This window comes from Nipponia nippon, unplaced genomic scaffold, assembly GCF_047370975.1.
Source record: "Nipponia nippon isolate SJK-2023a ecotype South Korea unplaced genomic scaffold, ASM4737097v1 scaffold_11, whole genome shotgun sequence".
Lineage (NCBI taxonomy): Eukaryota > Metazoa > Chordata > Aves > Pelecaniformes > Threskiornithidae > Nipponia > Nipponia nippon.
Window position 1 is genome coordinate 8,240,104 of NW_028262302.1, and position 20,677 is coordinate 8,260,780.

Genomic DNA, 20,677 nt, shown 5'->3' on the forward strand with positions numbered 1-20,677 from the left:
CCAGAAACCTGTCATGTACCATGGTGAACTCACAGAGACACTCAGTAAATAGAAACATCCAGTTAACAGTGGGAGAACATTTTTCACATATAACCACTCTAACCTATCAGCCCTGATCCTCAAGAGAGTCCTTCAAAGCAGTTTCAAAGGAAGATCTTAGAAACTAAAACTTGTAACTGTTAGACTCTAAAAATCAAGGGCTCAGTATAGCAATATTGATTTATAGTATGTTGTATTTCTTTTTACATCCTGCTGCCTGTGAACTCCTTCACATCCTATAGGCAATAATTAGTTCTCTCTCTGTCCCACAGAGGGAGAGAGTATATTACTATTGCTAGTACCGCTCCCCACAGACCTACAGGTAGCAGTAACCTGTTCCCTCAAATTGATTAATTTATTAAATAACAATGTTAAATTCAGAGCTATTAGTCTTAACCTGCATGTAGCTTTGAAAGCTGCTGTTACACTTTTAGACCTGAATAGGGTTTGTGTTCCTTATGTTTTGTATTTTATCCTTCTATACCGGTTGGTCTACTAAAAGCAAATATTTCTCATTTATATCCTTTGATCATCATGGGTGTAACACCATCATTACAAGAGTTTCAATCTTTGACATTTTTTTAGCTTCATTAAGTACTTATTTATTAAGCTTTCCAAACAAAACATGTTTTTAATGAAACTTGAAGCCTTATTGTTAAATGCTGAAACTTGTTTAAATCCAAAGATAGAACAATTCCTATAAATAGTTTACTTCTGATGAATTACCCTTCAGTGGAAAATTCTCAACCAATGCTAGTCATAAAAAGATTTGGACACAAATGAAAACAAAAATGCTCATCTATACCATTAGAACCATTCTGAAAGCCTGGGTTACATGAGCATTAATCCATTTAGAAGGCTCCCAAAATAGTTGCTGTTATTTCTCCCTTACTTGATACAGTGTGACTTGAGCAGCAGGAGGAATAAGAAATATTTCTGGATCTTAGCTGTAGATGACTGGGGCTCTGGAAGCAAATACTCTAAACCCTGCTATCTTCCCAAGTGTTTTGCCTTAAAACTAGATGTTTGTCATATTATGACTCTGTAGCTGGGATTTTAATTGAAGAGGAATTTTTAAATTGAAATTGGTATCAGTGGGATTCTGAGAAAAAGCATTCAAAGATGACGGAGCAGTGTCATTCACCAGTAATAAGGTCATGGTGTTCTTTTAACCACCGCTGTGGAATGAACCAAGTCCTGTAGGTTTTTCCAAACCAGGCTGTGGTTGTGGACTTCTTGAAGTATCGTTGATTCTGTTATTAAAATATTTCATTGTGAACTTCCGCACTAATTCTGCACCAAGAAATTCCAGGCTGTATGTAACCTGCTACTGGAGCAAGCCTGAACTGTGGCTCAGTCCCACCTATGGCTAGGTGCCATACCATGTTTTTTTGGTGTTTAAAGCTAGATAAATTTAAAGCCCAAACAATTCACTGTTTAGGCAATACATTGTTTAGGATAAACAATATAATATGTTAATGCAATACATTACAATACCTTGTTCAGGCACATATAATACAGTCACATTTGCATAAGTGAATAATCCCTGCATGTCTCTGCACATTATGGATTTGCATACCTAAACTAGACATTTTAAAATTTGTTTCTCAGTGGCAGTTATCAAATGGAATATATAATTTTGATGAGATCACAGATGTGTGGGACAATATTTAGTCTTTATTTTGCAAGATTTCTGTCTATGTCTTTCTTACCAAACTGTTTCTTGCTAACATCATTGATACATAGCTATGTGTTTGTGAATCTGCAGGAGAGCAGAGTCTGAGAATCTGTTTCTGGATCTTCCATTTTCTGGTTTTATAATCTTAGCCAAATTATGCAAATTACTTACTGCAGTTTCCTCCTGTATGTGGGAATTACAATAGTGACCCAGCTTTGTAAAGCATTTTGAGATACATAATAGTTTTTGATTATGTTAAAGTCAGGTATTATTGCAAGTGTACAGATAGAAAGAATGATGTATGTCTTCTTACACCCATTACATTTAGAATTGAGTCCTTGATTTTACCCTTAATTTACCTGTCCTAAAATAATGTATACCAGAAGCTTAATCCTTTGCATTGCGTGGTTATTGGACTAGGTATTTGGGGATATTTTTAAAGTGGATATTCATTAACACCATGATCTTATCCAGTTCCTCATTTAATCTATATTGAGCTGCCTAAATGTTATTCATATTCCCCTACCACCAGCAAGTCAAGGTCTTGGGGAAACAGACTTGATGCATTCTGTTTATCCCTGATAGTTCATCATCTAAGATAAGCCAGGGTTGTCTGCAAACTGCAATCTCATCAGGCAGGCTCAGATAGCATCTCACTTGACTTTTTTGCTTATTCCATTAACATGACTGTCCTGGAGATTTGGGATGCTCAGCTTTACCATGCTGGCAAGAGCCAATGATTAACCAGGGATTGAGATTTAGCCATCATTGGCTCCATTAAACGTGACAACCCTTTTAGTTGTTACACTGAACCTCTATAAGGCATTTAAACAAGAGGGAGAGGAAGGATCAGAGTGCAGTGGCTTTTGTGACAGCTGTGCACCATTGCATTACACTTTAAAAAGGTCTTAATTCGTGTCTCAAGAAAGGTTTTACTTTTGCCCTTTTTTGTTGTTGTTGATTTCCCATACAGGTATTCACTAGTACTGGCATTTTAGAGGTAAAAGGCAAGCAGGATCTCTAATTCCTATTCATTGGGCTTACTTTCCACAGCTTAAATAGCTCTGGGGAGAGACCCAAGGAGTTACCATTGACGTGTGCCTGCAGCAGCAGTGGTTATATGCATGTGGTCAGGACCACTTAGCATTCCGTGTCTCTTCCTGCAAAGTGTGCCCCAGTAAAGCAGTCCATTCAGAGTGTCCTTAAGCTGTATAGTACATAATTTGTACATGAAATTGGGGGTATGTGAGTAGCTAGCCCCCTAGAAACACTGGTTGGTAGGTTTGTAGGTAGGTAGGCTGTGGAAAATTAGTCTTTGTTGTGTCCACATTGAAAGGAGATGAATGCCAGCCTCATTTCAGTTCTTGCATTTGCAGAGAAGAGAGGAGAGGGAGCAAGTGCAGCAAGGAGTGGGTTAACTGCCTGCCTTTCTAAAGAGTTGGGCTGGAAAATATTTTTCAACTTACCCTTTCAATATAGAGGTTTTGATGCTTTTTCTGTTTCACAGGCTTCAAAATGGATTTGTTTTTCATGTTCTAAGGGGTTTTACTACAGTTATAACCATTTTGATAACAGTTCCAATAACATTTTTGATAAAAGAATTAGCATTTTAAATGTTTCAAAAATGAAAAATGTTGAGAAGTAAAATGTTGCAGTTTTTAAAAGACCATCTTTCAATTTAGGAAGTCTTTAGTTTGAAAACATTAAAGCAACTCTATTATCTAAGAAAATCTGCACCAGAATGCTGCCAAGGGAAGCAGGGGCTGGGAAGGGAGGAAGGACAGGGTGATCCTTCAAATCTAACCACGAGGAACCTCCCTTGGATGGGAAAAATGCTTATCCTAGAGAAGCACGTCTCTAGGTGATGGTCAGTAGCATTTACATGTGTGACAGGAACAAGAAGGCTTTAAGTCGATTGGGTTGAATCACCTTGTGTTTATTCCTGACATGTAATACGGAAGCGTTTTAATCCTTTGCCCAGCATGTCTGCTTATTAAACTTTCCTAACCCAGCAGAAATCCCCAAAGGCTGGTGACTGCAGTCCACTCTGGTTTTAGACATAACCACACCCATGCCAGAGATTTTCAGGGGAGTCCAATCCTTTGGATTATTTCTCTTGCTGTATGACATAGCTGAGAATTCCCTAAGTTTCTCCAGTCTGGTTCATAAGTGTCTGCCAGTGCTGGGGAGAGATTATGAGGCCAAATACTGCATCTAATGGATCACATTTGGAAAGCTTCACTCCACAGAGGAGGGCAATGCATAGGTCCTGCCTATGCTATATGGTTTGTGTTGGGATCCAAGGAGGACAGCGCTGCTGCTGTTCTTTATCCTTCGTTCCAGGCTGCAAACTCCAGCCTTTCAGAGCATGGAAATTGTCTTTTGTACTGGCTCCTGCAGTTAGGAGAGAGAGTGCTGTACAAAAAGTTGTATAAGGTACCTCCACAGATACCCAGCACTGTCTGTTTCTCAGCTGTTATATGTGTAAATACCATAGGATTTTTCTCATCATCTAACAGCCAGGCAAAGTACCACTTGAATGTGATTTCCTCTAAATCTGATTTTTGGACACTTCTGTCTGAGCAAGAAGCTATGGATTGGCCTCACAGAGGGTGATGCTGATAAAATAGTTAATGAAGAAAATTTCTGATGTTTCCCAAGGTTAAATAATGTGTTCATGATCTAGTACAAAGTGCACAAGAAAAAGTGAGACTGCACATTGCGTAGTGCCAAAATATGCTGTAGAGTTCAGGTACAACAGAAGAGTACTGGTTCTGATCCCAGTTCTGTTCTGCTGTCTTTAACAGCAATCTTCCAGGTTTACGTTGATATCAGTAATAGCAGAATGGGGACCATTTTACTTGTAAATAAAAAAATGCAGGTAGATAATTGATTTTTAGAAGCCTGCTTAGGCCATTATTTTTATTTCCTCTTCTGGCACAGGGGACTTTTTGCCCGACACAGGAGTGTGGCAGCAGAGCAAGGCGTATGTATTCTGGGGCGGAAGGTGGGTGTTTGGGAGGAGGAGGGTGATCGGCAGGGGCAGATGGGTGCCGCAGTGCCTCTCTGACTCAGCCAGGCTCATTTTATCAAGTGTGTATTTTAGGGAAGTCGTACATTCATTAGGCTGGAGATCTGAACAGATGAGGTGAAAGCCCCTTTCCCTTTTACTTCATGTTGACTCTGGTGTTAATATTTTAAGATACACAGGATAACTTCTCAGTAGGTATCAGTATATTGACTCATTCTACTCAGTGACTGTAGCAGAGCTATGCCAGTTTATACCCAGTGGGGATCTGACACCCTCTCTCTGTTTTTTATCTGCTTCAGGTGTCTTAAAAAAAAAAAAAAAGAGAGAGAGTAACAGATTGCATATGATCTAATTTCTTCCGTGGTCTGTCCTGTGTGTCAGCCTTTCCGTGACAGAATCCAAGGGAAGCTGTGATTTGGAAAAATAATACATTCAGTACGTTGTAATGCTACACAAAAACTCCAACCGGTTTGTCCCTCCCCCCAAATCTTAATATGAACTCTTATTTTGTAACTCGAAAAAGGACAAGATCAAAGGATGGGTATCATGTTCCTTGAAGACCTGGAGAAATATTGCATTTATATATGAACTTGCAAAGGAGTAGGGGACCTAGAATCGTTAAACATCAATATTATTTATACTGCCAAATTCTACTTTTAACTGGGTGGTGTTTCCTTATCCCTCTGATGCAGGACCAGGAAGATGGTTCAGCATGGTATTGGGGAGGCTGGGCCACCCAGGGGCCATTGACAAGGCAGCGTGACAGGTCTTTCACTGCTAGTAAGAAACTTGCTGTTTCAAGGCTTATCCCTAGAAATGAGGATGAGACCTAAGAAGTGCAGGAGCACATCTTCCCAAAACTTACTAGACCAGATTGTAGTTAATAGTGGTGTTGTGGCAATAATGGTGTTAGTGTGTAAATGAGGCAAGGTTAGTAAATCAACTGACAAAATTGGACTACAACAGACTAGTTTTTTAACCTGAAAAAGATCTTGTGTCTGAACTCTTGCCTGTTTATTCCAAATACATCAGTTGTTCTGCTAGACTACATCAATTCCCTCTTAACAGCAGTGTTTGCTGTCCTTTCACCACAGGGTGTGACACTGGCTACTGTCATAGGCTTACTGTCACAGAGCTCACTCTTCCTGGGGCTAGGGGGAGGTTGTTACTTGTGGAGATATTTTTGGTATTAGACATGCAACTGGGAATCCTCATCACTCATTGTCACTGACGTTGTCTAGTGTTAATCCTCATTTCTGGCTAATTCTGTTATTTTTATCCTGACTTTAAATTCTTCCTGCAGGCTTACCTGGATTCTTCATGTCTTGGCCTGCATTGTTTCATCATGCTTTTGTGAACTGCTCATCAGCTTTCAGGGTCCACAGCAGAGGCATGCACACCTCAGGGCAAAGCAGGGAGAGCAGAATTAGGCAACCACTGAATGGTTTTGATGCTTCTCCTAAGTAGCGGGGTTTGGGCTCAGGGCTAATAGCGAAGCAAGGTGGTATAACAGAACAAGCAAAGGCTTTCTAAAGATAGTGCCCTATTCACCCCGCTGTTCAAGGAACAGAGCAGGATTGCTATAAGGTTGGGAATTAGTGAGCGAGTTCTCTTTTAGTCCTCCAGGTAGCTGATAAAACTGGCACACATGTGGCAAAGCTTTTAGGGAGGTGTCAAGTGTGGGAATGCAGTCTGCTGGATAATACGCTGCACTTGGGCTTTGGGATTAGAAGATACCACTGCCAACTTTTTAATGCAGTAGCTAAAACTCTCAGGTTTAAAGGATTAATACCATTTATTTGCTTCATTTCCTCCCACCCCCAAACCTGCACCCCCCAAAGCAAAACTTTTCTGATCAGCATGTAGCTCCTGCTGAGCTAGCTGGCCTTTTTTTTTTTTTTTTACACAATTTTTTCTATATTGGAAAAGCCTGAGAAGGAAAAAAAATGGGTGAGGAAAGCTGAAGCTCAGGTAAGGGGTGTTGGGACATGTTTTTGTGATTGATTTAACTCTTTATTTCAAGTGCCTTTCAGTTACTTTTCTGCTAGCACGCCTAGGGTAGCAGTGATTTTTTTCTGTAGCAAAGCTAATGCTCTGTGTATTGGCAGGGGAGGAAGAGCACAGGCGGTGTTTTCTTTAGGGCTGCAGAGCACAACAAGAGATGAGAAAGCAAGACTCCTTGTAAGGCTGCAGGGCTTGGAGCAGCAGAAGAGGGAAAGAAGAGGCGAGGGCCTGTCCCGAGGCAGCTTTGAGCTATGGAGCAGGGTGCAGTGGATGGCAGGGAGCTCCTGTCTGCAGGGTCACCCCTGGAATCTGCTTTAGTTCTGCCAGAGACCAGTTTAACCCTGTATCATCAGTATTTCCCACATGTTTTAAAGGTGATAAAAAGGGGTGCTTCACAGAGTTTAACATATGTCTAAATGCGGCTGACATGTTTCTAATTTATTTTCCATACCAGATGAAAAATGTTTCTCCTATGTGGTATTTGAACAAGTCATGTATTTAACTGCTAAGGGATTTTCATTTCTTTGCTACTCATTCAGCTGGCAGTCCTTTAGTATGGTGTCATGGCATGAAGATTTGTGAGACTTAGGTCAAGCAGTGAAGTTTATTTGGTACTTCAAAATTACATGTAGTTGCTAGAATTTTTTTCTAGATACAAGAGGTGAGTGACTCGTACTTTATTATGTGACGAGTGGCAGGTTAAAATCCTAATTTCTGTCTCCAGTTACAGAGCAGGAATACATAAGAGCATACAAAGAGTTACAACATTGTAACTGTAAGCAAGTGCAAATGAGATAAATTATTTGCAATTTCACAGCTGTTTACATGTCTAGAGCCAGCTAAAACTATCCTACCAAAATAGGACAATATCATTAATTCCATTTCATTGAAAACTGAGTTTCATAAGGAAACTAGGTATCATAAGATTACTGAGGCCTAGAGGAAGGAAGCATCTCATCCAGGTGCACAAAACAATTCTGTTGCAGAACAAGTGGAATCCAGGAGCTACAGCACGTGCCAGGTTTACTAGACCGAGCCATATATAAGTGGTAGCAGTGGCAAAGACCTCCTGTTATGGTTCCATCTGGTTTTAGATTTATACCTTTAATCTCAAATTGAGTAACCCACCACAGCACTTGGGGAACGATACCCAACTTTAATATCCTGATGATACATTTCCTAGGTAACTACATTGATCGGCACTCTAGAATTACCTTAGCTAGATGAAGAAGCTGTATTGTATCTCATTTCTGTGATACCAAGAGCTTACCTGACAGAATCTAGCTAATAACAAGAAAGTGTGTGCGAGATCATTGTGATGAACAAGCTCTGTGTACAGAGAGGTCAAAAAATACCATTTTGTGGCCTCTACATTGTGAGTCTGAGACCAAAAATATGTGGGCTAAGTGGGCACTGTGCTGCTCTTTGATTTGGAAGTGCCAAGTTCTTGTAAACTGCTAAAATGGATGGTGCATTTTCCCTATTGGGGGAAGTCCTGTGCAGTGACAATACATTGATGTGGACCTCACACCACTTAGTTTTAAGCGATTTTAGGTGTGGAGTTTTCTTAGAGATGCTGTTCCAGAGCATTCACAGAATCCTGTTCCAGGTAGCTTTCTCTGGGAAGTTTGGCACCTGTTGCCTTTCTTCATCCAGTCTAGTCTTGCCTTCTCAAATTCTTCCCCATCTCCTCCCCTTGTTTTTCATCTGCAGCTTCTGCATCCCTGCAGATGGCTGTACCCCATAGTTAGGGCTTTATCTAGACATACATATTTAGCTGTGTGTAGGATCTACAAGTTAGTTTTTATTTATTTACTTTGAAAGACTCCCTTGGAGAACTTGGCTTCCATCTGTTAAAAATGCTACCTCTGCTTGTCCTGCCTGATGGAGGCTGGAAGGAAGGGAGGGAAGGATAAGCTTCTCTCCCTAACAAGCAGCTTATATTTAGCTGAGGAACAAAATAACCCAGATCTTTGGGCTATCTGTGGAGACAGACAGATTAGGCTCCTGATGGCCAGGGTTCCCACTTCTCGCATTCATCAGATCTGGGCCAGGCCCATGGAGCAGCTTCTCCTCCCACTGTAACAACCACCCCAGTCCATAATGTTTCTTTTGGAGGCAGGGAGAAGAAGAAGAGTGAGAGTTCTGTTCCTTCCTTTCCATCTTTTCTAATTGCTTTCACATAGAAACTAGACTGCAGCCCCCTGAGCACCTTGAAGGATTAAATGCTGATCAAAGGCAGGTTTAACCATATCCCCAGGACAAGCTGCTTAGACACCAAGCAGTACAAGCTCTGGGTTAGCACAGCAACCAGAAAAGCAGAATAAATTAACAGTTATCATTTTAACATGATCAGAGCAGAGTTTTGGAAGAGGAGGCACTGGGAGGGTTCGGGGGAGCAGAGTATGGGGGATGCAGATGGAAATGAAGTCAACATTTACCTCATACATATAGCCAGGAGACATGCTCTGCTTCTGATCTTGGCTGATTGCTGGCATCTGCTGCCACACACTGCCTTTTTCCTCCTCAGGTTTGGGATTTCCAGCATAATAGCATTAGTGGCATTAGATAGGAGTTTGTGCTATTAGTTACAACCTAAGGGAGGAGGAAATCTTTGGGGGATAAATTAACAGACCCCTCAGCTATCCTGATTGGCACTCAGCCCTTTAGTTCCTGCCCACTCCGTTCCAGCCCAGCATTTTATAGGCTTGCAAAATGTTCAGTATCTTATTCGTCTGTTTATTTTGCAGTGATTTCCCCTAGCGAATTCTGCACTTGCAGTTTCTGGCTTGGACATAATCAGAGCACACACTTCTGCTTCAGGTTTTCCTAGCATTGGCAAAATCTGGGGAAAAAAGATGCACTGACTGTTGAAGTTTGTAAGTGAGGGAGATACTGAAAATGTGGATTATTTATCTTTGAGGACAGATGAGTTAGAGAAGACTACTTAACTGTTAGTGCAAGGACTCTGAAGGATCAGACAGCAAATGATCAGCATCTAGTTCTCACAGTCTTCAATAGTATGGGACCAAAGGGCCAGCCAGTAACGCAGAGCAGAGGCCTGAAAAGAAGTACAGTTTTGCACTGTGAACAAAACCTGCATCTTTATACCATCTATTGCCACTGGGCAGCAGGACCCAGTTGATACATTTGCTCAAAATAGTAACAAGTTGCTGGTGGTTGTGTGCAGCCTTCATAGAGCAGGAGGGGAGATGCAGTATCTCTTGCCTTTCTCGAAGCCCAGCTCCAAACCTTTTGGGGGCTGTGAGCATGGTGGCAGGCTAGTGCTGCTGTAAGAGGAGACCAGGGATGGGCAGAAGGAGGGTATATATAGGGACTCTACTTCTTTCCTTTTAATCCTAGGTAGAATTAAAGTAGAGAGAGTTAGAAATCCTGTTTACAGTCCCTGTTCACTCCCTGCCCTCATGGACAGTGACTCAGAGGCACATTCAGGCTCTAACAGAGGGATAATCAAATCGCATGCTTCAAGTCATTATCTAATCACTGTAGAGGTCAGAAAGGAGTCTCTCCCTGTGGTGCCTGGCTTCGCTGGATGAGCCAAGCATGCTGCAAGCTCTTTTCACTCCCTCAGTGGAGTTCAGAGGCAGAAGGCAAGATTTGATGGACCATCAGTCCAATTCAGCATGAAAACCCAACATTCTTCTGAAAAATCAGTGGTCTCACAAGAGAACCTCTCTTGCACACTGGTGTGGAACAGGCAAACAGCTCTAGCTCTCTGTTCAGCTATCAAATATGAATGTGAGCAGCATGAGCCTTTCATGAAGGTATATCTTTATTTGTACTAAATAATGAAAGGAATTCCTTATGAGCGAATAAACCTGCCAAAAGGATTCAGCTTGCTCAATAAGACTTCTTTGCTATGAGGTCGCAGTGCTGCATAGATTAGAAGCATCATTTGCTACAACATTAGTAATCCTTTACAAAGAGAACCTAAATAAAATTACCATGTTATCTCACTTGTCCTTCCTGAAGAACAACCACACACTTCTTTGTTTTGACCCCCTGGATAGTTTTCTTTGAATTAAGAGTTTGGCATAGGAACCTGCAAGTCTCAATGTCATTGGAGTGAAGAGTGATTTAGTGGTCCATCAAAGGCTTGGAAAACACAGGGACCAAGCTCAGAGACAAAGAAGAGGTCAGTTGGTTTTAGTTCCTGATATGTATTCTACTCCTGAATTATTTGATGTATACCCAGGGCTTTCACCCTCTCTAGCCACAGAGGATCATCTAAACCTTGGATTCTGGGATGAAAGGAAGAGGCTGAGCTGTGCATGCCTTGAGGAAGTCTAGTGAAATGATGGCTTTGTTGAACTGGCATTAGTAAAGTATACAAGAGTATTTACTCAAACTCAGACTGTTGGGTTGTGTTAGGATGACTGGTAGAGGAAAAAAGAGAGGTTGAAAGAGCTTGTGGAAGGAAGGGGTTGTCCAGTACTGTTAGATGTACTCCAGAGGTTTTATGGCTTTAAGGTGGTTTTGTTCCATTTGGGAAGCAATCAGCCTTCCATGAGCATGTCCTCTGTAGGCTAAGCAAAGATTTGCCATGGCCTCTGTAGATCTTTTGTGCCTCTGTGAGTTGTGTTCTTATGCTAAGATGTGCCTCAAGAATTTTTATGTTTATTCTCAACACTCATGATGAATTAGGGAAGTGTGATTATCTCTGTTTACAAGCAGGAAAGCAAGACTGTCAGGCCATAGCTAAATTTACCTCTGCACGTATACTGTATTGCCCCATGAAGTCTTGGTCTCCCAGTCATCTCGATCTTTTACCAGGATGAGATCATGTGGCACCTCCCCACCCTCTCATTTTTCCAGGTTTTCCATTCATGAAAACTAGGGTGTTAAGTGGGAGGGTTGACATGTACCCAGTTCTTGCCCTAGTTTGGATTTGGGACAGAATTAGGGTACAAATATGGACTTGGGAGCATGGAAGCTCCCCAGGGCCTAGCGTGTGCTCCTTTCGCTCGGGCTGGGGGAACAGTGAGCCTGACAAAAATTTACTTTCCTGTCTGCCTGGAGCAGATGGTGCAGGAGCAGAAGTAGTTGTGTGTGACTGACAGCATGAAGAAATTAGTGGTGGTAGAGGTGTTTGGAAAAGACAGTATAATAGGAGAACGCCATAGAGACTCTGCTCTCGGGACACACTGACGCCAAGGGCACAGGGACAGGCAGGGAGGTGGGGAGATAGATAGGCAAGAATTAAACTTCCTAATCAGCTGAGAGAAACAAGATGGACTTTGAAGCAGCGATGAGAGGGCTTTGCGGAGGTACAGAGACATGTAGGAGACAAACCTCATAAAAAATGTAAAGTGGCTGTCATTTTAGTACCTCTTTCCTTGCTTGGCTAGGGCAGTGTTCCTTTGATGGTGTGGCTGTGGGACTTGGAGAGTCACGATTCTTAGCAAACACAGGCTATTGAGGGTGTGCGTCTGCATGTATACACACACAGAGAATTACATACACATACGTACATGCTCATGTCATATATCACCAAGTGATGTCAGACTTCACATTGTTGATCCTTTTTCTAATATCTGGCATGAGGCTTTAGACCCTGATTGCTGTGGGAAGAGAATAAAAGGCTCACACTGAGGAGCTGATCCACGGCAGAGGCCACTAGGAGCTTGTGCATCAGGAAACCTCTGGGCATTTAGAGACAGGAGTGCTTTGGCTGGCTCCTCGTCTGGCATCTTGGATTTCAGCAGGAGCTGGGCCTTGGGGGAGTTTACTGTGTCCGTGTCTTAACACCCAGGGCAACTATGTGATCTGAAAGGGCATTAAGTATTCTTACAGTATTTCAGAAGTGTGTCAATATTTCGTCTCTTTTTCAGTCCTTTGTACTGTGTGTAGCTACTGCCTGCCACATCAGGAAGGCTGTGATCAGTTGTGCTGTATGTATGCCCTGATGGAGTACTTTGAATTGAAAGTTCTTGACTATAGAGACTGTATTGCATCCGTTAGAGCTTTCTAACATGTTTTAAGAAATGGTACTCTGTAACACCTAGATAATTTCTTGGTCATTTTTGTTGGGACTGAGAGAAATCTCATAAAATGCCCTTGAGATGTTCCTGTGGGAGGTGTGCTCCTGCCTGTGCTTTGCAACATGTCAATGGAAAGGAAATTACATTAGAATAAGTGGTTTTATTGCAGCATTTGTTTTTTTGAATTAATTTTGGCATTTGTTTGGCCTTACTGGGAATTGGGATTTCCCACCCCAAGCTCTAATGTAAAAGACTCTGGAAAATGTTGATGCAGCACCTCTGAATCAATGGGGTAAGATGGAGTGAGGCATTGTACTGGCTGTTTTCAATCTTTCTTAAGCCTGAGGGTGAACCTGACGTTAGTTCATGTTCATTTTGTTCCTCTATCACTCCGCTGCCTCTGCAGCCTGTAGGATGCAGGCTGATTCAGTCAGTCCATATTCAGGCCAAACATCCATAGAAGTCAAAGGAATTGGTTTGGTGTCGACACTGCAGGACTTGGTGCCACAAAGAACAATTACTGTTATTTGGGTTACTTATGTGATGTTGGTTATTTGGCTTGTTGCTTTCATGTCAGTGCCAAATTTCCATGTTCACAGCTGAAACAAAAGACTAAAGGTAACACAATAAGACCAAATACAATGTAGACTAGCCTACATTAGACCAGAGGAAGAAGAAGGTACATTCACAGGCTATTTAACGTGGTCATGACATGCAGGAGTTGGACAAGATCCATCCCGTGGTCTTGGCACAGGGAAGTCAAGAGATTTGCACCGGTCCTGTGCAGTGGGCTCCCAGGTGCCCCAGACCCTGCCTTAGGAGAGGGCTGCAGCTCTTAGCAGTTTTTCTGCTCTTGGTTCTTGTGTTGCTTTCTTTCTCAGTCATTCCTCCCGCATGTTTATCAGTTTGCTTAATAGTTGTGCTTACGTTCTATATACAGCTGGTAGATGTAAATGAGGCAACATGTACCCCAAAATATAGCCACAATATCTGTAGCCAAGGCACATTATGCACAGTGTATTCAAATGTGTAAAATAGCCCTGACATTCATTTACCTATGGATCCAGCCTGCATAAAGCAGGCCAAAGCCCTGCATGGCATGTTCTCGAGTCTTCTGGCAGGCATGGAGCCAAATTCAAGCCCAGCATAAACAGATGCCGCTCTTTGGGCTTCAGCATGTTTCACCTCAGTTCACAGTGCCTGCCGGGCAGGCTGCTCTGCGCTGCCCTTCATTCTTGCAGCAGGGAAGGCAAGGGGGTCTGCCTGTGAGTGGGAAAGGGTGTGACAGGATGGGAGCATTTGTCCCCTGGCCGGCAGCCAGCAGCCAGCCCCCCTGCCGGCATAGGAGCTGTGCAGGGCAGATAAAAGGGGTCCTCTCTCATCTTGCTCATCTTCTTTGCAAATACTATCGGTCTACAGGGATATTTACACGTTCTGCCAAAGTGACAACATCATTACCACTTGCTCAGTATTTGAGCTGCTGGAATATTTTCTGCATAATTTAATGCTCAGATGGGATAATGCATTTGGGCGGGCAGTAAGGCACTCTGCACTGCTGGCTCCCCACGCACGCAGGGAATGCTGCTCCACTGCTCTCTGAGGGGTACCTGGATCGCTGAGAAAGTTGCTTGCTGCCTAATCCTGTTGCCTGCAGGTGGGGAATCCGTCCCTCTCAAGCCTGAATGGCAGGAAAATCCAAGGAGCCTTGATAACTGTAACATTAAAAACATTTCACCTCAGAAATCAGGGAGTAGCCGGAGAAGCATATAGGAGTTGATGGGAAAGGAATTGAAACAACCCTGGAAGAAAACTGGAATGCTGTATTTCTGAAGCCAAGACAGCACTAGAAAGCTGAGATTATCCTCACAGAACATAATCTTCTTAGGCTTTGTTCGCAGGCAGCACTGGGCTGTTTAAACAGAGCAAGGGGTGGGGTGGGGATCCAAACCCACACGTCTCTTATTTAAATGCAGACTAATTTTGCACCCTGTGTTCCTCACCCTCTCACTTGGGATTCTGTTGGTTGGCTCAGAATAAATGGCAGTAAATCCAGAAACACACTTTTTCACTCTCTGGTCTTGCCATTGTGCTCACCACAATATTTCCTGTAGGCCTCTGACTCTTGGAGGATGGAAATGAACTCCCTCAGAGCTGTGAATTCCTCAGCGGCCCCTGCCTTGTTTTATGGGTGCAGCACATCGCTGTGACAGCTCAAAGAGAATGGGGGAAGGACCGAGTGCCCTTTTTCTTTATCCACCTTCAAGGGTTCAGAAGAAATGTCATTACCTTTGCCAGCTTCCCCAGGCATGCTGTTATGTGGCATGCACCACTATGTGGCAGGTGGGATGAGGCTATAGAAACTTCTACTCCCCATAAGAAAAGGATATTTTCTTCAGCAGGAAAATGCCTCTGCTTTTCCTCTTCAGAATCTGCTGATTATGTTGCCAAAACCAAAGGTTGAAAGGATTGTTAATTTAGATCTTTCTCCATGAAAAATCAATTTCCTAACAGGAAAATATAATCTGTTCAGTCCCGTTGCTCCTCCTTCCACGGCTCTCAGATGTATTTCTCCCCATTAACGCCCCCTTGCCATGTACCCTTTATGCAGAGCCTGGGACAGCAATGACAGTCTCAGAGCTTGCTGTTTCAGATGTAGGGAGGCACCGAGCCCCACCAGTGGGTTATCTGAAACGTGGAGAAGGGTCATTCCTGCTTCCCTCATATGTCACATATGCCAGCTCCCTTCTGCTGAGCCGGTCTCCCAGCATGACCCTTTATTTATGCCTTATCCAGCAGAGTTGGCTTATTTTCTCTTCTCTTCACAATGCCACTGCTACATGTATTGCAGCATCCTCTGAAAGAATAAGGGTGTACAGTTGTGCCTTAAGCAGCTGTTTGGAGAAGAAAACATAAGTATATGTATAGGGAAATGGTGTCTTGCAAGTCCTCTTCACAGACCACCTGGCACTGAATGGCTCAAACAGAGGGTAGTCCAAACATTCAGAGACAAAATGTCACTGTTAGACTGAATTGTATTGTAAATTGAGGGCAGCTGAGCAAGACGCATTTTAAAAGGGCTGTTTTGAAATGCATCAGTTTTAAAACAAAGAATGTAGGGCATCCTTATAGAGTATCTTAGGAAGCAGTGATTTTTGTGAAAGACTTTGGGGTCATGACTGTTACTCAGATGACTACGAGCTCTCAGGATAATGTTGTGGCCAAAGGACTAAATCACTCCCCAGATATGTAAACAGGAGAGTATTGAGTAGGAATAAATATATCTGGTTTTGGCATGAGTGCGACTGTGATCCATTTCTTATGCTTAAAGCTGCTATTATATTAGAGGGGCTTCATTCTTAAATGTGATAATTGTTAAAAGGATTGGAAAATTTGCCCTTTAGCGGGAGATGAAAGGTATCCACCTGAAAAAGAGAAGGTGGAGGGGTGATGATCACAATCTACAGTTACCTACAATGGTAAACAGCAATTTAATAATAGACAGATTTTTAATTTTTAAAAGTGAAAGTGTGACATTATTGTGTGGCTGGAAGTTTAAACTAGACAAATATAGACTAGAAATAATCTGCACATTTTAAATAATAGGGATTAAGTAATTATAGAACAGTTTTCTACAGTGCAGGGAAGTCACCACTGCTGGCAATTTTCAGTCAAAAATCCCCTCTCCCAACCCCACTGAAAGAATTGGGGAAAAAAAAAAAAAGGAATTCTTTAGTTCAGACATAACTATTGGACTTCAAGTAGGAATTAAAACAAGAAAGATAGACAGGTTGAGTTGTGCTGGAGTTCAGAGTAGATTTCTTCATGGCTCTGGAAAAAAAAAAATAACGTGCATCTCCATCTCTTGCATCTTCCACAGAATCTTCACTGTTGTAAGCCTAGCACTTGAGAGCATGAAGCAAAGGCTTCTCCTCCCTTGGGGGTATTTCTTTCTTTGCATCAGCTGAACTCCCCCAGTCTCTTCCTGCTGCTTACAGTGCTGCAGTGTAGGTGACTTACAGCATCAGCCTTTTCATCCTAACAGGAAGTAAGCTAACATGTTTCTCAAATCATTTAAGCGCACAGAATTTATCTTGCAAAAGCCTGCCTGCTAGACTTTTCTTTCTCCTGCTGACTTGTCAGAGCAAAATCACATGAGCTGTATGTGAAATGAAGAAAAAAAAAAGTCAAAAACATTCTTGCAAAAGACCAGCATTTTGCCATTGTCTTGAATCTCCTTACCCATTGGATATGGGGAACTTTTTCCTTTTTGATAAAGACAGACACATGGCTTTTAACAGGTGATTCCTTGAAGCTGTAATTTACAGCTCCTCCTCCTCCTCTTTACCAACCCACCCGTCATGCTCAATCTCCTGTTTCATTTTGCTAATGCCACCAAGTGCTGGTCATAAACCATTGTCCTAATTACTCAGAACATGGGGCTGAACGGTTAGTTAGCAGCGCTGTTGCAATTATGGCAGCTTTTCAGGTCTAATAGCACTTTATGTTTCACTGCTTTTTATATGTCACTGGTTAAGATGATGAATTAGAGATAGTACTGCACCACCTGCTCATGTTCTCTCTTGGCAATGGTATTGCACCCATTATGATGATGTCTAGATACAAGATGGTAGCTAACTGGGAGCAACTGCAGGTGGCTGGGGATGCTTGACCTGTGCTTCTCTATGGACATAACATTCTTGGTCTGTATTTTCCTATATTCTTTCAAAGAGGTGTTCTGACTGTGCTTCACAACCAACAGTACAGTATATGCTGTTTTTTGTCTCTGTGGTAAAGAATTTTCTACAACAATCTTGGGATAAAAGCAACAAGTACAAACCTTGAGAGAAGAGGCATATTAAATTGCACATAACTTTTCCTTCTCTTAACTTTTGCTTCTTAAAATGATGTATAAAAGGAAAGAGAGAAGCTGCAGCTTTGAACTTGTAATATATCACAGTATCTTTGAACTAACTGGTGCATGAAATGTTCTTAAAATTCTTTAAAAACATGATAGAGAATTATGATGTGTAGACTTTTTTTAAGGGATGTATGTTGGGGGATGAATATTGATATAAAGGACAGAGTTTGGTCTGGGTATGATCTTGAAGTTCTTGGGTATTGCCTTGTAATTAAGAGCTCTAATTGTCTGGTCTCCTGCTCTCTGAAGAACTACCCCTTACATTGCCCTTTATAAGTTTTAGAAGATAATATTTAAGCAGCACTGCATGAATACCCTCATAATTGGTAATAAAAATCCTGTACATTTTCTCATCATACCTTTGACTCCAGCTAAAAGGAAACTAGCCCTTTAGCTAGAGCCTTTAGAAGAATTTTAATATGGGCATGTTAGTTTGGATATATGTAGTGTGTTGGTGTACCTGGGTAAAGTGCCGCATTGTTGTTTAATTTAATTGATTGAATATGGGTACAATACTAAATTAACAGCCTGTCTGCCAGCTTCCTCTTTTTATTTACAGCATATGTATACAGTGATGGTTATTTAAGCTCACTACATATGTTTACGCTGACTTAGAGAGCTCACCTATATGGCCAGAAAGGGAATCTCTGCTATGCAGTCATTCCTTGTATTCACTGTTGAGGTAGTCCCCAAAAGACTACCTCTTCTGGCTTTTAGGGTGCTTGTAGTATAACAGTATGTGTTTGTTGTTTTTGCTGCGTTGATCATCTCCCTGAAAATCAGATCCATATCCACAAAACTCTTGTCAGAAGGGTCCTGAACCATCAGCAGACATGATTCACTTTCACTTGCTCCTGCCCTGGATCAGCAGAAGGCCAGCAGCCTAGTAATGAAAGTATTTGACCTCTTCTTTTCCCCTTTGTGCCAGTTTTGGATCTAAACTTAGTTGAAACATGTTTCCATGCTTCCATCTCAGTCCCAGCAGCTTTCTGAAGTCTGAATGACAGCTGGAGACAGAGAGGAACCTGACAAACTATGCAAAATGAAAATACGTCAGGGAAAGAAACACACTAAGGATGTGGATGGATTTTTTGTGGAGCAGAAGTGTATGTGCTCAAAGAGACTCTCAGTGTCGCTAAAGAGACATTTTGTGGGGAGAACAAGAGAGTGAATGCAGCGCACTGCAGAACCATACTTGGTCTGCCATGAGGGTAGCTTGCTGGTTGTAGGAGACAGTAAGCATAAATAGATACATTTTAAGACTGAATCCTACCATACTTTTGAAAACAGTAGTAGAGTTGCAATGCAACGTATCAGCCAATAGCTAGAAAAGAGCCAGGAGCCGCTTGACCACATCTGAAAAAGGTCAAGGAAATTAAATAATTGCACTCAAGAGTAGTGAAGTTGCGCTTCATTCCTTTGCAAACAGGCTTCCTTTATGCAATTTAAAATAAATAAATAAATAAGACACAGTCATATTTCCAATCTCCTCCTAAGGTAACATAGAGAAAGCAATTGTATAACGGATGCTGCATTTAATGCCTAAAGGTTCTTTCCTGCCTTTGCTGCTGATCCGAGGGTGCTTGTGCATCTCATGCACCGTTGCATAACAACTTACGCTACTTTTGTGAGCTGGTTTATTTTCAGCCTTCTAGCACATGACTGCTTTAGACCATCCTGCTTTCTTCTTCCAGATTTCTATTGCTCCCTCCCACAGTCTTTCTCAGCCTGCTGCTTTGTGGCTAGTGCCAGTCTGCATATCCTTTAAGAAAACACCCTTGAGGAATATCATGCCATCATGAATGTGTCCCAGACTTTTTTCAAGATATGCTCAAAGTAATCTTTTTTTTCCCTTTTACTTCTACAGCATAGGTTGTGTCTTACCCCATTTCTTTGATTTAAGATGACTTGACTTACGTTTCCTTAAGTTCTAATCATCTCCTTCTTTGCAAAGCATGGCATATACCTCACTTGAACTTGGCCAGTTATGTCCGAATTTGTATTGTCACGTGCTGAAAACAGGCCAACCTCACATTTGGCTGGCTTAGCAAAAAGAGGCAGTATGTAGAGGAAGTTAAACATCCTTAGGGTATGATGTGGTTTATTGGACTCCCAAAGATAGACAGAGACATTTCAAGTAGGGAAGCTGGGTACATAATACCCTAATAATTGCCTGAAAGCACTGAGGAACATTTAGCCCTTTAGCCCTTCCTCGTTTACTGTGCATTACTCTTTTTCTCATAATGACTGGAGGGACAAATGGCGTGGGAGTGACAATGTGGTATTGTGGTATGCCAGATCTCTAATGCAGGCTGCTCTTAGAGGGGAATGCCACCCCTGAGCAGAAGCCTGTCCTATTTGGGGTTTAGGATGGGGAACATATGTATGCCATGTGTATTAGATATCTTTCTTACAGAGCTCCTGTCATAAATAGTATCAAGAAAATGAAAGCAGTATTAAGACTCACACACATTTAGCGTGAACTGGACATGATATTCTGCTCCTGCACCAGTATCATATGTCTGCTTAATCTCTCTAAAATTTAAAATCCCTGGGCCTTAAGAATAAGGCTGTTTGCTGATCCCCTCTGCAGTAGTCCTTTCTTGCTGACAGTGTAGTATCTTTTTGTAGGATTTTTTCTTCTATCTTACATTTCTGGTCATTTTGTAGCAGATGGGTGTTTGCTGCCTACATTGTCCTCCTCCTCCCTGGTAAAATCCTTCATTCCTGTTTTGTTCTTCTCCCTCTAGGTCCTGAGAAAAAAAGCAAACAGTTACCTCAGCTCCCTGCTCCCAGTATCTCTGCTGTTATACATCCCCTCTCAGAGCTGGTTCTCAGTTCTGAAAAGCGGTTTCTCTGGACTCTGGTGGGAGCCTGAAATTCAGAGCAGGACTTGACTCAAGCCTGACCCTGTCTTTGATTGTAATAGGTGTTTGCACTCTCTCTGCTGTGCCTAGCTCATCCTTCTGTCTGTGTCCTTGCAGAGATGGGGAATGTTTCCCAGA

General features: G+C 42.1%; 1 protein-coding gene and 1 long non-coding RNA gene across 14 annotated transcripts in view; one reads left to right on the plus strand and one right to left on the minus strand.

Moving 5' to 3' along the window:
• NRXN3 (neurexin 3) overlaps window positions 1–20,677 on the plus strand; it is a 1,031,986-nt gene that overhangs the window by 665,416 nt on the left and 345,893 nt on the right. The window lies entirely within an intron of this gene.
• On the minus strand, window positions 4,326–9,327 carry LOC148056816 (uncharacterized). Its single transcript, XR_015702263.1, has 3 exons — window positions 9,194–9,327; window positions 6,058–6,148; window positions 4,326–5,156 (listed from the first exon to the last, which is right to left on the minus strand). It is a non-coding gene; the product is annotated as an uncharacterized LOC148056816 (long non-coding RNA).